The sequence below is a fragment of the Danio aesculapii genome, chromosome 4 (genome assembly GCF_903798145.1).
Source record: "Danio aesculapii chromosome 4, fDanAes4.1, whole genome shotgun sequence".
Lineage (NCBI taxonomy): Eukaryota > Metazoa > Chordata > Actinopteri > Cypriniformes > Danionidae > Danio > Danio aesculapii.
Genome location: NC_079438.1, coordinates 11,071,879 through 11,085,807, shown reverse-complemented (window position 1 = coordinate 11,085,807; position 13,929 = coordinate 11,071,879). Strand labels below are relative to the sequence as shown.

The following is a 13,929-nucleotide window of genomic DNA, read 5'->3' as shown; positions in this document are numbered from 1 at the left end:
TTCAAAACGCTAAGAGGGTGCGAGTAATACACCTTCCACTGAATCACCGGGATCTCTCAAATGCCAGTGCATTTGAGCGATGAGGATGGGAATCGAACCCACGCGTGCAGAGCACAATAGATTAGCAGTCCATCGCCTTAACCACTCGGCCACCTCGTCATCCATGTAGCTGCTTTCCTGATGGGGGCTGGACTTTGGCATATATGTATGTATTTGCAGCTAGTTTCGATACAGATGACATTAAATTTTGCAGCAACATCCTTCAAAACGCTAAGAGGGTGCGAGTAATACACCTTCCACTGAATCACCGGGATCTATCAAATGCCAGGGCATTTGAGCGACGAGGATGGGATTCGAACCCACGCGAGCAGAGCACAATGGATTAGCAGTCCATCGCCTTAACCACTCGGCCACCTCGTCACATATGTTGCCACTTTCCTGATGGAGGCTGGACTGGGCCACATATGTGGTCATGTATGTTTTTGCAACTATTTTCAGTAAGATGACACTCAATTTTGCCATAACATGCTTCGAAGCACAAAGAGGGTGCAAGTAAGTTACCTTCCACGTAAACACCAGGCTCTCTTAAACGAATGACCAGGCTGGAATTTGACTCACACATGCAAAGCACAACGGATTAGCAGTCCATCGCCTTAACCACTCAGCCACCTCGCCACCCACATAGGTGCTCTCCTAATGGAGGCTGGACTATGGCAAATACGTATGTTTTTGCAGCTATTTTCGCTAAATATTACATACAGTTTTGCCATAAACATCCTTTAAGATGCTGAGAGGTGTGAGTAAGAAACCTTAGACAGAAGCAGTTGCCTCTCTCAAAACAGTGAAACTATGAGTATGGGATTTAAACCAGAACTTGCAGAGTACAACATACTAACCTAAGCACTCGGCCACCTCGTCACGCGTAAGCACAGCGTTGTGCTAGAGAAAGGATTAAGTTTTGGGACCCGAATGGATGTTCTTACAGAAGAGATGAAGATAAAGGTTGTCATAAGGAGCTTTATCAGTAGCTCTGATCAGTGCCCCAGAGTTAAGGCTGATTTATACCTCTGCGTCAAGCGCACGCATATGCTACGGCGCAGCCTACACGTGGTTGCATAGCACCTCGCTGTGGCCATCGGTGACATTGACGCGCACCTCTCAAAAAATGTCATGCGTACGCATAGCGCAAGCTCTGAGATTGGTCGGCTTGGTAGCGCTGACGAGTGTGGGCGGAGGTGAGAGCCGCTCGAGCGTGAAGCAGCGGGTGTTTACAAGTGTGGAGTCCCATGAAGGAGCTCCGGATGGAGACTGTTGTTTTGTGTTTACCTTTTAATTAAAGTTGTTGCACGTCCACTGGTTACTGCCTCAAAATGAGCGAATTTGAGCCACTTGCACATTAAGGAAGCATTCAGAAAAAAACAAAACACCAGCGAAGAAACTCAACACAGAGAAACATAAACACCTACTGCCAGCTAGCGTTTTGGAAGTGTATTGCAGAGCAACAGAAACAGTGCGCAGAAGTATAAGTGCACGGCTACGCGCAAGGCTTGCACCGTGGATCACGCTGATCACTTGACACAGAAGTACAAACCAGGCTTTATTGTTCAACATTAACTGCAACAAGTTACTTCTGGTTTTGTTGGAGAGAAACTAGAGAGAATGCCTGAGTCTAAAAACGGCAGCATAGCTGACCTTGGATTTCTGTCAAAATATGGTTTCAGTGCCCTTGCATTCTTCATTACCTTACCCCAATCCCTGTACAGCCCAATAAATACATCCCAATCTCAACCCTTTTCTCTGCCGTTCAGCATTGTGACTCCGCCCCCTTTACCAGATTACCCACAATTCTCTTCTCCCAGATTCACATAAGTAGTGTATACTTTTCTTTAAGTAAAAATGAAACAATGTAAAAGTAATTATTTTTGGACAAATAACCTGTTCTGCAGACACAGCATGCACTCATTGGTGCCAGAGGGCTGAGTGCTGGCAGTTTAAAGTTTGATGCCACCTTGTCATTGCATGTCTAGATTGGTACACAGAAGAGTTTGTAGCTGTTATAGCTATTCTTTCGCAGAGGCAATATCGTAGCCTATGAGGTCTATCCGAGGCGTGATCATTGCTGGTTGAAAACTTTACCCAATACCTCGCTGGGATGACTTGAAATACAGTCAGCTCTGGCAATTTTTGTCAGCCTCTTAGCAGGCTTAATGTTCTGTTGAAAAGGGTAGCTGTGGTCCTGTTTATTTATTATGTTGCAACTTTGGTTGAGCTCCTAAACATGCTGCAGGCTGGATTAACCTGTACCATTAAATTCCTCAGAATGCGAGCAGAGTGCGTTTAAGAAACCTTCCATGGAAGCACCAGGATCTCTAAAATACTAAAGCAATTGAACGACGAGAATGGGATTCGAACCCACACAGGCAGAGCACAGTGGATTAGCGGTCCATCCCTGTCGGAGGCTGGATTAACTTCTACCATAACATCCTTCAAAACGCTAAGAGGGTGTGAGTAAAACACCTTTCACGGAAGCACGGGGCTCTCTCAAACACCATAGCAAATGAGCGACGAGGATGGGATTCAAACCCACACAGGCGGTGCACAATGGATTAGAACTGCATCACCCTAACTAATCGGCCATCTCATCACATATGCGCCTACTTCTTTGATGGAGGCTGGACTGCGGCACATATTTGTTTCTGCAATTCTGTTCGGTAAGATGACTTTCAATTTTGCCATAACATGCTTCGAAGCACGAAGATGGTGCGAGTAAGATAACTTCCCTGGAAGCACCGGGATCTCTTAAATGAACGACAAGGATGGGATTCGAACCCATGCGTGCAGAGCACAATGGATTAGCAGTCCATCGCCTTAACCACTCGGCCACCTCGTCATGCATGTAGCGGCTTTCCTGATGGGGGCTGGACTTTGGCATATATATATATATGTATTTGCAGCTACTTTCGATACAGATGACATTAAATTTTGCAGCAACATCCTTCAAAACGCTAAGAGGGTGAGAGTAATACACCTTCCACTGAATCACCGGGATCTCTCAAAAGCCAGTGCATTTGAGCGACGAGGATGGGATTCCAACCCACGCGTGCAGAGCACAATGGATTAGCAGTCCATCGCCTTAACCACTCGGCCACCTCGTCACATATGATGCCACTTTCCTGATGGAGGCCCGACAGCCCGCCCGCCTAACCCCCTGCTGATTCTCAGTCCGCGCCCCCCTCGCCCTGGACAAGGACTGGGGATGGTTGGTGGGCTCGGTAGAGTCTCCAGCATGGTGAATCGAGCCCAGGGGCCGCGTGGGGTACGGCTGGCGCCGGCTCCAGCCCCTGTATGTGTGTGCGCGCGTGACCAGTGCTGCCTCTCCTGCCCGTCCGCAAGCCGGCCCACCCCTTCGGGGTTTATCCTTGCCAACCCTTGGCGGTCCCTCCTGCTCCACCAGCCCCCTCCCCCTCTCCCCCGGAGGTGTGTGGGGGTGGGTGGTGGTAGTGGAGGCTGGCCGCTAGTAGTCTGCGGTGAGGTGAAACAAGCCGGGGTCAGTGGTGTCCGAGCTTACAGTCTGGTCCCCTCCATTTTGATGGTTGCGATTCATGATTCGGTGAACCCAAAAAAAGTGCGTGTTCGATGGGGTTCTACGGAACCGCTTTAAAAATGGGAAAAGCCGTGCAAAAAGCCCCCACGGCTGGCGCAGTTCAAGCTGCCCAAAACGGTGCATGTTCGACAGGGCTCATGCCATCCCTTGTGAGGGAAAAGGGAAATTAAAAAGCAGCGCAAAAAAGTCCCCGCTGCTGGCACAGTAAAGCTGCCTAAAACGGTGCGTTGTTCCTTGGAAAAAAATCCACCAAAAGTCGTAACAACTGCTTCTAAATATACGTGGTGCGTTGGACCAAAGTGATCTCGAAGGTATCGGTCTTCCCCTTTAAGAGGGAGGGGTCACCAGCATCAATGACGCGGAGGTGGACGCCTCGTCCGCCATCTTTAAAACCGCTCCACACGGTGTGTGGGTCTCTCTCCCTCCAGCCTTGGTCTTGGACCGTCATGGCCGAATGTGCACTCTGCTTCAACGTCTACCGCTGGCTCTCACCGCACCTGTCCGCGGTCCACAAGGTGTCAAACGCGGACGAGAAGAAGCTTTTGCTGGCGCTCGCTGAAGTCGGTGTGCCCGGTGGCCAGCTGTTGAAGGACGCTGGCCTGCCTAGACAGACACCTGAAGCAGCATGCCGAGCTCTCCGTCTCAACAAGGAAAGAGGCCATGGGGCGAACAAAGCGTCGGAAAGTGGCTTGAGAGTTGCGGTGGTTGCAGTCCACTCAACCGACGGTACCCGTGGTGTCTCGACTGGCGTCATCCTCAGAAGAGGAACAGGAACCAGACGGCCCGGAAGCCGAGCGTCCATGCGGCGACCCCCGCTGCAGGCTCGCTACTGAGCGCATACAGGCCCAGCTCTCAGACCTCCGCAAGCAGGTGGACAGGTCGTCTCCTGCACCGCCAGCACCATCCCCCGACCTGGCCCCCGGGCGAGGGGCGGCCCGAGGTCTCCGGGCGGCCTCCGGGCCTCTGGAAGCCTACGATCCAACAAAGAGCAGAGATCGGGGGTTAAGGGGGGGTACACTGACGTGGCTTGTTTGTCCGAGAGCTGCTGGCGCCCCGGAGCAGAGATTATCTTTTTGCCTTGGGGCACCAGCGGCCATCGCTAAGTTAAACCATTCGTGGTGTAACAAGGTTTATTGGAAAAGTCTAATCCCTTACTGCCTTCCATCAGATGGCCTCGAGTCCAGCCCAGACACCAGGCAGCAGTGGCGTTTCTATGGTTTTCTGACCGGCTACCTGACCTCCATCACAGGCCATCGCTGTGGGGTCTTCCAGAACCTGACCATCCAGGAGGTCGAGGAGGCCTCCAGAAGCCCGGAAGAGTCTGCCTATGTCATTAACGTGAGTGTAACTTTGCGGGTGGGGGCCACCAGTGGTAGGCACTCACTCATCTTCTCTCTGCTTGTCCAGATCACCACGCATAAGACAAACAGAGCCTTTGGCGCGGCCCAGTTGTCTCTCAACAAGGAAGAATACAGCTGGTTCCGGAGGTTCTTGAAGCTGTGGGCTAGCCTCCCCGGGGGAAGCCAGGCCTCCTATTTTTTTTTTTACTTCCAGACCCAGTCCCTGTCGAACCCTGAACAAATATTTTCAATCTGCGTGGACCAGCATGGGGCTTCCCGGCAAACCCACCTTCACTGACGTCCGAACTGCCATTGCAACGCACGTGAGTATCTATGCAGTGCCCCCCCTGTGACCCCCATGACTGCCAGCGACTTTGACCCCAAAAAGTCTCTGTCTGTCTGTCTCTGACACAGGCAAAGAATTCACATTCTTCCGAGGATCGCAGGAAGGTGGCGCAATTCATGTGCCATGACACTTCAACCTCAGATAAGTTCTACGCACTTCACCTCGGCCCTCTCCAAGCACGTGAGCGCCGCAGACTCTTCGAGAGGGCCTTGGTGGAGGAGGAGGAGGAGGCAGCGGGCAGAGAACGCCACTCAAGGAAGGGGCGCAGGAGGACAGAGAGTCCCGGGTCACCCCTGGTAAATCAGTTCCTTTTTGGCATGGACCTCAACAAAGGGATGTGTGGTGTTAGCTAACTGGCCTTTCTTTATCTCTTTTCCAGGAGGGAACTAGCAGGAGGACGCTGCCATGGCAGCCTTCAAAAGGGAAATGCCCCCTCGAAGCAAAACTGACAAAAGACAAAATCAGACAAAACTAAACCAGACAAAACTAAAGAAAACTAGACAAAACTCAACAAAACTAGACAAAAGAAGACAAAATCAGACAAAACTAAACTAGACAAAACTGAACAAAACGTCAAAATTAGACACAATTAGACAAAACAAAACTAGACAAAAGTAGACAAAATCAGACAAAACAAAACTAGACAAAAGTAGACAAAATGAGAAAAAGTAGACAAAATTAGAAAAAACAAAAGTAGACAAAATCAGACAAAACAAAATTAGACAAAATCAGACAAAACAAAACTAGACAAAAGTAGACAAAACCAGACAAAACATAAGTAGACGAAATCAGACAAAACAAAACTAGATAAAAGTAGACAAAATCAGACTAAACAAAAATAGAAAAATGTGGATAAAATCAGACAAATCAAAACTGAACAAAACTGAACAAAACTCGACAATCTAAACAAAACTAGACAAAAGTAGACAAAATCAGACAAAACAAAACTAGAAAAAAGTAGACAAAATCAGACAAATCAAAACTAGACAAACTAAACAAAACTAGACAAAAGTAGACAAAATCAGACAAAACAAAAATAGAAGAAATCAGACAAAACAAACTAGACAAAAGTAGACAAAATCTGAGAAAACAAAACTAGAAAAAGTTAGACAAAATCAGACAAAACTAAATTAGACAAAAGTAGAAAAAAAATCTGACAACACAAAACCTGACAAAAGTAAACAACATCAGACAAATCAAAACTATACAAAACTTAACAAAACTAGACAAACTAAACAAAACTAGAAAAATGTAGACAAAAGTTGACAAAATCAGACAAAACAAAACTAGACAAAAGTAGACAAAACTAAACAAATCTAGACAAACTGGACAAAAGTAGATAAAATCAGACAAAAAAAACTAGACAAAACAAAACTAGACAAAAGTAGACAGAATTAGACAAAACTAGACGAAAGTAGGCAAAGTCAGACAAAACAAAACTGGACAAAAGTAGACAAAATAAGACAAAACAAAACTAGACAAATGTAGACAAAATCAGACAAATCAAAACTAGAGAAAAGTAGACAAAATCAGACAAACAAAACTAGAGAGAAGTAGACTAAATCAGACAAAACAAAAGTAGACAAAATCAAACAAAATAAAAGTTGACAAATTCAGACAAAACATAGACAAAACAAAAGTAGAAAAAAGTAGACAAAATCAGACAAAACTTAACTAGACAAAAATACACAAAATCATACAAAAATAGACAAAATCAGACAAAACAAAACTAGAAAAAACTATACAAAATTAGACAAAATCAAACAAAAGTAGACAAAATCAAACAAAACAAAGTAGACAAAAGTAGACAAAATCAGACAAGAAAATTAGACAAAAATACACAAAATCAGACAAAACAAAACTAGACAAAAGTAGACAAAATCAGACCAAACAAAAGTAGACAAAATCAGACAAAACAAAATTAAACAAAAGTAGACCAAATCAGACAAAACTACACAAAACTAAACAAAAGTGGACAAAACCAAACAAAACTAGACAAAACTAAACAAAAGTAGACAAAATCAAACAAAATAAAGTAGACAAAATCAGACAAGAAAACTAGACAAAAATACACAAACTCAGACAAAACAAAACTAGACAAAATTAGACAAAATCAGACAAAACAAAAATAGACTAAAGTAGACAAAATTTGACAAAACAAAAGTAGACAAAATCAGACAAAACAGAACTAGAAAAAATAGACAAAATCAGACAAATCAAAACTAGACAAAATCAAACAAAACAAAAGTAGACAAATATACACAAAATCAGACAAAACTAGAAAAAAATACACAAAATCAGACAAAACTAAACAAAAATAGACAAAATCAGACAAAACTAAATTAGACAAAAGTAGAAAAAAATCTGACAACACAAAACCTGACAAAAGTAAACAACATCAGACAAATCAAAACTATACAAAACTTAACAAAACTAGACAAACTAAACAAAACTAGAAAAATTTAGACAAAAGTTGACAAAATCAGACAAAACAAAACTAGACAAAAGTAGACAAAACTAAACAAATCTAGACAAACTGGACAAAAGTAGATAAAATCAGACAAAAAAACTAGACAAAACTAGACAAAACAAAACTAGACAAAAGTAGACAGAATTAGACAAAACTAGACGAAAGTAGGCAAAGTCAGACAAAACAAAACTGGACAAAAGTAGACAAAATAAGACAAAACAAAACTAGACAAATGTAGACAAAATCAGACAAATGAAAACTAGAGAGAAGTAGACTAAATCAGACAAAACAAAAGTAGACAAAATCAGACAAAACAAAACGAGACAAAACTAAACAAAAGTAGACAAAATCAAACAAAACAAAAGTTGACAAATTCAGACAAAACATAGACAAAACAAAAGTAGAAAAAAGTAGACAAAATCAGACAAAACTTAACTAGACAAAAATACACAAAATCATACAAAAATAGACAAAATCAGACAAAACAAAACTAGAAAAAACTATACAAAATTAGACAAAATCAAACAAAAGTAGACAAAATCAAACAAAACAAAGTAGACAAAATCAGACAAGAAAATTAGACAAAAATACACAAAATCAGACAAAACAAAACTAGACAAAAGTAGACAAAATCAGACCAAACAAAAGTAGACAAAATCAGACAAAACAAAATTAAACAAAAGTAGACCAAATCAGACAAAACTACACAAAACTAAACAAAAGTAGACAAAAGTGGACAAAACCAAACAAAACTAGACAAAACTAAACAAAAGTAGACAAAATCAAACAAAATAAAGTAGACAAAATCAGACAAGAAAACTAGACAAAAATACACAAACTCAGACAAAACAAAACTAGACAAAATTAGACAAAATCAGACAAAACAAAAATAGACTAAAGTAGACAAAATTTGACAAAACAAAAGTAGACAAAATCAGACAAAACAGAACTAGAAAAAATAGACAAAATCAGACAAATCAAAACTAGACAAAATCAAACAAAACAAAAGTAGACAAATATACACAAAATCAGACAAAACTAGAAAAAAATACACAAAATCAGACAAAACAAAACTAGACAAAAATCAGACAAAACAATACTAGACAAAAGTAGACAAAATCAGACAAAACTAAACTAGACAAAACTAAACAAAACTAGACAAACTAAACAAAAGTAGACAAACTAAACAAAACTGGACAAAAGTAGACAAAACTAGACAAAATTAGACAAACTAAACAAAACTAGACAAACTAAACAAAATTAGACAAAAGTAGACAAAACAAAACTAGACAAAAGTACACAAAATCAGACAAAACAAAAGTAGACAAAATCACACAAAACAAAACTAGACAAAAGTAGACAAAATCAGACAAAACAAAACTAGACAAACTAAACAAAACTAGACAAAAGTAGACAAAACAAAACTAGACAAAATTAGACAAAATCAGACAAAACAAAAGTAGACAAAATCACACAAAACAAAACTAGACAAAACTAGACAAACTAAACAAAACTAGACAAAAGTAGACAAAACCAAACAAAACAAAAGTAGACAAAATCAGACAAAACAAAACTAGACAAACTAAACAAAACTAGACAAAAGTAGACAAAACAAAACTAGACAAAAGAAGACAAAATCAGACAAAACAAAAGTAGACTAAATCAGACAAAACCTGACAAAACAAAACTAGACAATTCTATACAAAACTAGACAAATGTAGACAAAACAAAACAAAAGTAGAAAAAAGTAGACAAAATCAAACAAAACAAAACTAGACAAAATCAGACAAAACAAAATTAGACAAAACTAAACAAATGTACACAAAATCAGACGAAAGAAAATTAGACAAACTAGACAAAAGTAGACAAAATCAGACAAAACTAGACAAAACTACACAAAACTAGACAAAAGTGGCCAAAATCAAACAAAACTAAACTAGACAAAACTAAACAAAAGTAGACAAAATCAAACATAACAATGTAGACAAAATCAGACAAGAAAATTAGATAAAAATACACAAAATCAGACAAAACAAAACTAGACAAAAGTAGACAAAATCAGACCTAACAAAACTGGACAAAATCAGACAAAACAAAAGTAGACAAAATCAGACAAAACAAAACTAGACAAAACTAAACAAAAGTAGACAAAATCAGACAAAACTAAACAAAAGTGGGCAAAATCAAACAAAACAAAACTAGACAAAAGTAGACAAAATCAGACAAAACAAAACTACACAAAACTAAACAAAAGTAGACAAAATCAGACAAACCAAGACAAAACTACACAAAACTAAAATAAAAAGTGGACAAAATCAAACAAATCAAAACTAGACAAAAGTAGACAAAATCAGACCAAACAAAAGTAGACAAAATCAGACAAAACAAAACTAAGCAAAAGTAGACAAAATCAAACAAAACAAAGTAGACATAATCAGACAAGAAAACTAGACAAAAATACACAAAATCAGACATACAAAACTAGACAAAAATCAGACAAAATCAGACAAAACAATACTAGATAAAAGTAGACAAAATCAGACTAAACAAAACTAGACAAAACTAAACAAAACTAGACAAACTAAACAAAACTAGACAAAAGTAGACAAAACTAAACTAGACAAAAGTAGACAAAATCAGACAAAACAAAAGTAGACTAAATTAAACAAAACTAGACAAAGGTAGACAAAATCAGACAAAACAAAACTAGACAAATCTGTACAAAACTAGACAAATGTAGACAAAACAAAAGAAGAAAAAACTAGACAAAATCAAACAAAACTAGACAAAAATACACAAAATCAGACAAAAATAGACTAAATCAGACAAAACAAAATTAGACAAAATCAAACAAAACAAAACTAGACAAAAATACACAAAATCAGACAAAAATACACAAAATCAGACAAAACTAAATTAGATAAAATTAGACCAAACAAAACTAGACAAAATTAGACAAAATCAGACAAAACAAAAGTAGACAAAATCAGACGAAACAAAACTGGACAAAAGTAGACAAAATCAGACAATTGTAGACAAAATCAGACAAAAGTAGACAAAAGTAGATAAAACAAAACTAAACAAAAATAGACAAAACAAAACTAGACAAACGAAGATAAAATCAGACAAAAAAACTAGATAAAATCAGAAAAAAAGTAAAGTAGACAAAAGAAGACAAAATCAGAAAAAGCAAAAATAGACAAAAGTAGACAAAATCAGACAAAACAAAACTAGACAAAACTAAACAAAAGTAGTCAAATGTAGACAAAACCGAACAAAACAAAAGTAGACAAAATCAGACAAAACTAGATAAAACTACACAAAACTAAACTAAAGTAGACAAAATCAGACAAGAAAACTAGACAAAAATACACAAAATTAGACAAAACAAAACTAGACAAAAGTAGACAAAATCAGACAAAACAAAACTAAACAAAAAAAGACAAAAAAGTAGACAAAGTCAAACAAAACAAAACTAGACAAAAGTAGACAAAATCAGACAAAACAAAACTATCAAAATTAGACAATTGTAGACAAAATCAGATGAAACAAAATTAGACAAAACTAGACAAAAGTAGATAAAATCAGACAGAACTAGACAAAACTACACAAAACTAAACAAAGGTAGACAAAAGTGGACAAAAACAAACAAAACAAATCTAGAAAAAAGTAGACAAAATCAGACAAAACAAAACTAAACAAAAGTAGACAAAATCAAACAAAACAAAGTAGACAAAATCAGACAAGAAAACTAGACAAAAATACCCAAAATCAGACAAAACAAAACTAGACAAAAGTAGACTAAATCAGACAAAACAAAACTAGACAAAACTAAACAAAACTAGACAAACTAAACAAAAATAGACAAAAGAAGACAAAATCAGACATGACAAAAGTAGACTCAATTAGACAAAACTAGACAATAGTAGACAAAATCAGACTAAACTTAATGTGACGGGGTATTTTTTTTATATGGGACTTTTATTTTGACGGGGCACCAGGTTTTCCTGTGTGTTCGCGGGCAACACAGAAGTGTATGAGAAGGAGATGAGAGAGTGCGAGAGAGACGTGAGACGCAATTGTTCAGTTTTTTAGTATGTTCTGAAGCGCAGTGATACACAGAGACTTTTGAAAAGAGATTTTTGCATCAGGAGAGCGCTAATACTACCGTGAGAGGCTGAAGACGGCGGATAGCGGATGTTCGGCTGATAGTGCTATCGAATGGAGAACGGTGTGTGAGCTGAGATCACGAGGGTTTCTGAGCCGTGAGTTTTGTTCTGAACACCATTGTTTTGTGTCATCTGAACTGTGTGCATTTTTTTTTGAGTCCTGTTGCCTTCCAGAGCTGCTGATAAAACATAGTTTGTAGCCAAAGACATTATTTTCTCTCCCCACGTTGGTTAAGTGCACTCGTTCGTGGGCGAGGGCATTTGTATGAACTGTATGTGAACGTCACACACCGTTCCTGATTTATTTTTGGATTTTTCAATTTTTTGATGTTTTTTTGAAGTGACTGACATGCGTTTCTGCTTGAGTTTTGCCCTGGGAAGCATTTCTTTTTTTTAAGACCTGGGCTGTGCTTGATGTGAAAAAGCTACGCCATTTTTCTTTTTACACCACCAGTGTTTTATAAAAAAGTATAATTACCCTGCCAACCCGACGACATCTTCTTGCAGTCCTGCCTAAGTTGTTTATTCAAGTCATCACAAGTCATCACAAGTCATCACAAGTCATCACAAGTCATCTCAAGTCATCTCAAGTCATCACATCATATTCATCGTTGCTTCGGGCTGGTACCAACTTCTTTGCTTACACACACACACACACACACACACACACACAAAAACTTTTACTGTTTCACTGATACATATATACACTGCATTGAACTGAGTTGTATTGCTTTGAGGACTGAATCACATGAGTTGTTCATAAGATACTTTTGTGAATCAATTGAGTGAATCGTTTGGGATTTAAAGAGTTTATCTGAACTGAGTCAGGTTATTTCAAGGTTTAGTTATACTGAGTCAAAGGTTCGATTAGAGCTCATTCAGAGTGAATCATTTGAGTTGAACATAAAGAGTCATTCATATAGTACAGAGGTTTAGATCATTCCGAGTGATTTGTGAAATTAATTTGCGTGTTTTGGTATTGAAACTAATTAATTTAGGAAGGTTGTCTGGTGAGTTAAACCGGGATTTAACAATACATCTGTGAACATCTGTCATCTGTTTTTTTTTGTATTGCATTCTTTATTTAAATATACATTATCCATTTAGAAAATTCCTAACAAAGTAAAGAATAAATTAACAGTTAATTGATTTTATGGTCATCATTCATTTGTTCTACTTACCTTGGAGTAGGGGCGTCTCACCCACACTGTTAGGTTTAGGGGAGTGGGAATGTGAATTACTTCTTTCACCTCGCTTAAAATACTTCGGGTTGGCCACCATACTGACACTTACTTACCTGAAGCCCACTTTTCTAATTCCTCTAGTTTTCAACATAACTGTGTGGGCCAAATAAATACACAAATATAGCGCACATTGAGACTAAAAGCACCAGAAGTGGGGACTGAGATCCTTTCACTTCTAGGTCTTCCAGGGTCACACACAATAATTCTCCCCTACAGGGCGGGACTTATAGCCCGTTACATTTGGCGTCACGAACAGGATAGAATCAGATTGCATTTATTATTACAATAATTTTTTTTTATCTGTCACCGGTCCCAGGGTTACAAGCTGAGACATGGCAGAGCTCGAAGAACTAAGGAAGGAGATGGCAGAGATGAAACGGAGGTTTGAAGAACAGACAGGAGCACTTCAACAAGCCAGAACTGAACAAAGAGAAGCCCTGTCACTAGCGAAAACGGTTATTGAGCATCAAGCTACAGCTCAATCAGTCCCAGCTGCCATCTATATTCCCAGAGAAAGGAAGCTTCCAGAATTCAGTGGTCGTTCAACCAATGCAGGTGAATTGAGCATTGAGGAATGGGTCGCATCAATGAAATCAGCCTTTCAGGTAATGAGAGTGCCTGCAGAAGATCATGTTGAGCTTGTCAAACAACACCTCAAAGGAGAAGCTAAAGCGACAGTGAGGTTTATGGTGGGTGACAGTGAAAAGTCTGCAGATGATATTTTTAAAGTCCTCCAAGACACCTATGGGGACAAAG

General features: G+C 39.3%; 1 protein-coding gene and 5 non-coding genes across 7 annotated transcripts in view; 2 read left to right on the top strand and 4 right to left on the bottom strand.

The window, feature by feature from the left end:
- LOC130222040 (NACHT, LRR and PYD domains-containing protein 12-like) overlaps positions 1-13,929 on the top strand; it is a 417,646-nt gene that overhangs the window by 336,336 nt on the left and 67,381 nt on the right. The gene's annotated exons all lie outside the window — the stretch shown is intronic.
- On the bottom strand, positions 78-159 carry trnas-gcu (transfer RNA serine (anticodon GCU)). The gene has a single exon. It is a non-coding gene; the product is annotated as a tRNA-Ser (tRNA).
- Positions 339-420, bottom strand: trnas-gcu (transfer RNA serine (anticodon GCU)). Its single transcript has one exon. It is a non-coding gene; the product is annotated as a tRNA-Ser (tRNA).
- LOC130224194 (U4 spliceosomal RNA) lies at positions 2,063-2,203 on the top strand. Its single transcript, XR_008837263.1, has one exon. It is a non-coding gene; the product is annotated as a U4 spliceosomal RNA (small nuclear RNA).
- Positions 2,809-2,890, bottom strand: trnas-gcu (transfer RNA serine (anticodon GCU)). Its single transcript has one exon. It is a non-coding gene; the product is annotated as a tRNA-Ser (tRNA).
- On the bottom strand, positions 3,074-3,155 carry trnas-gcu (transfer RNA serine (anticodon GCU)). Its single transcript has one exon. It is a non-coding gene; the product is annotated as a tRNA-Ser (tRNA).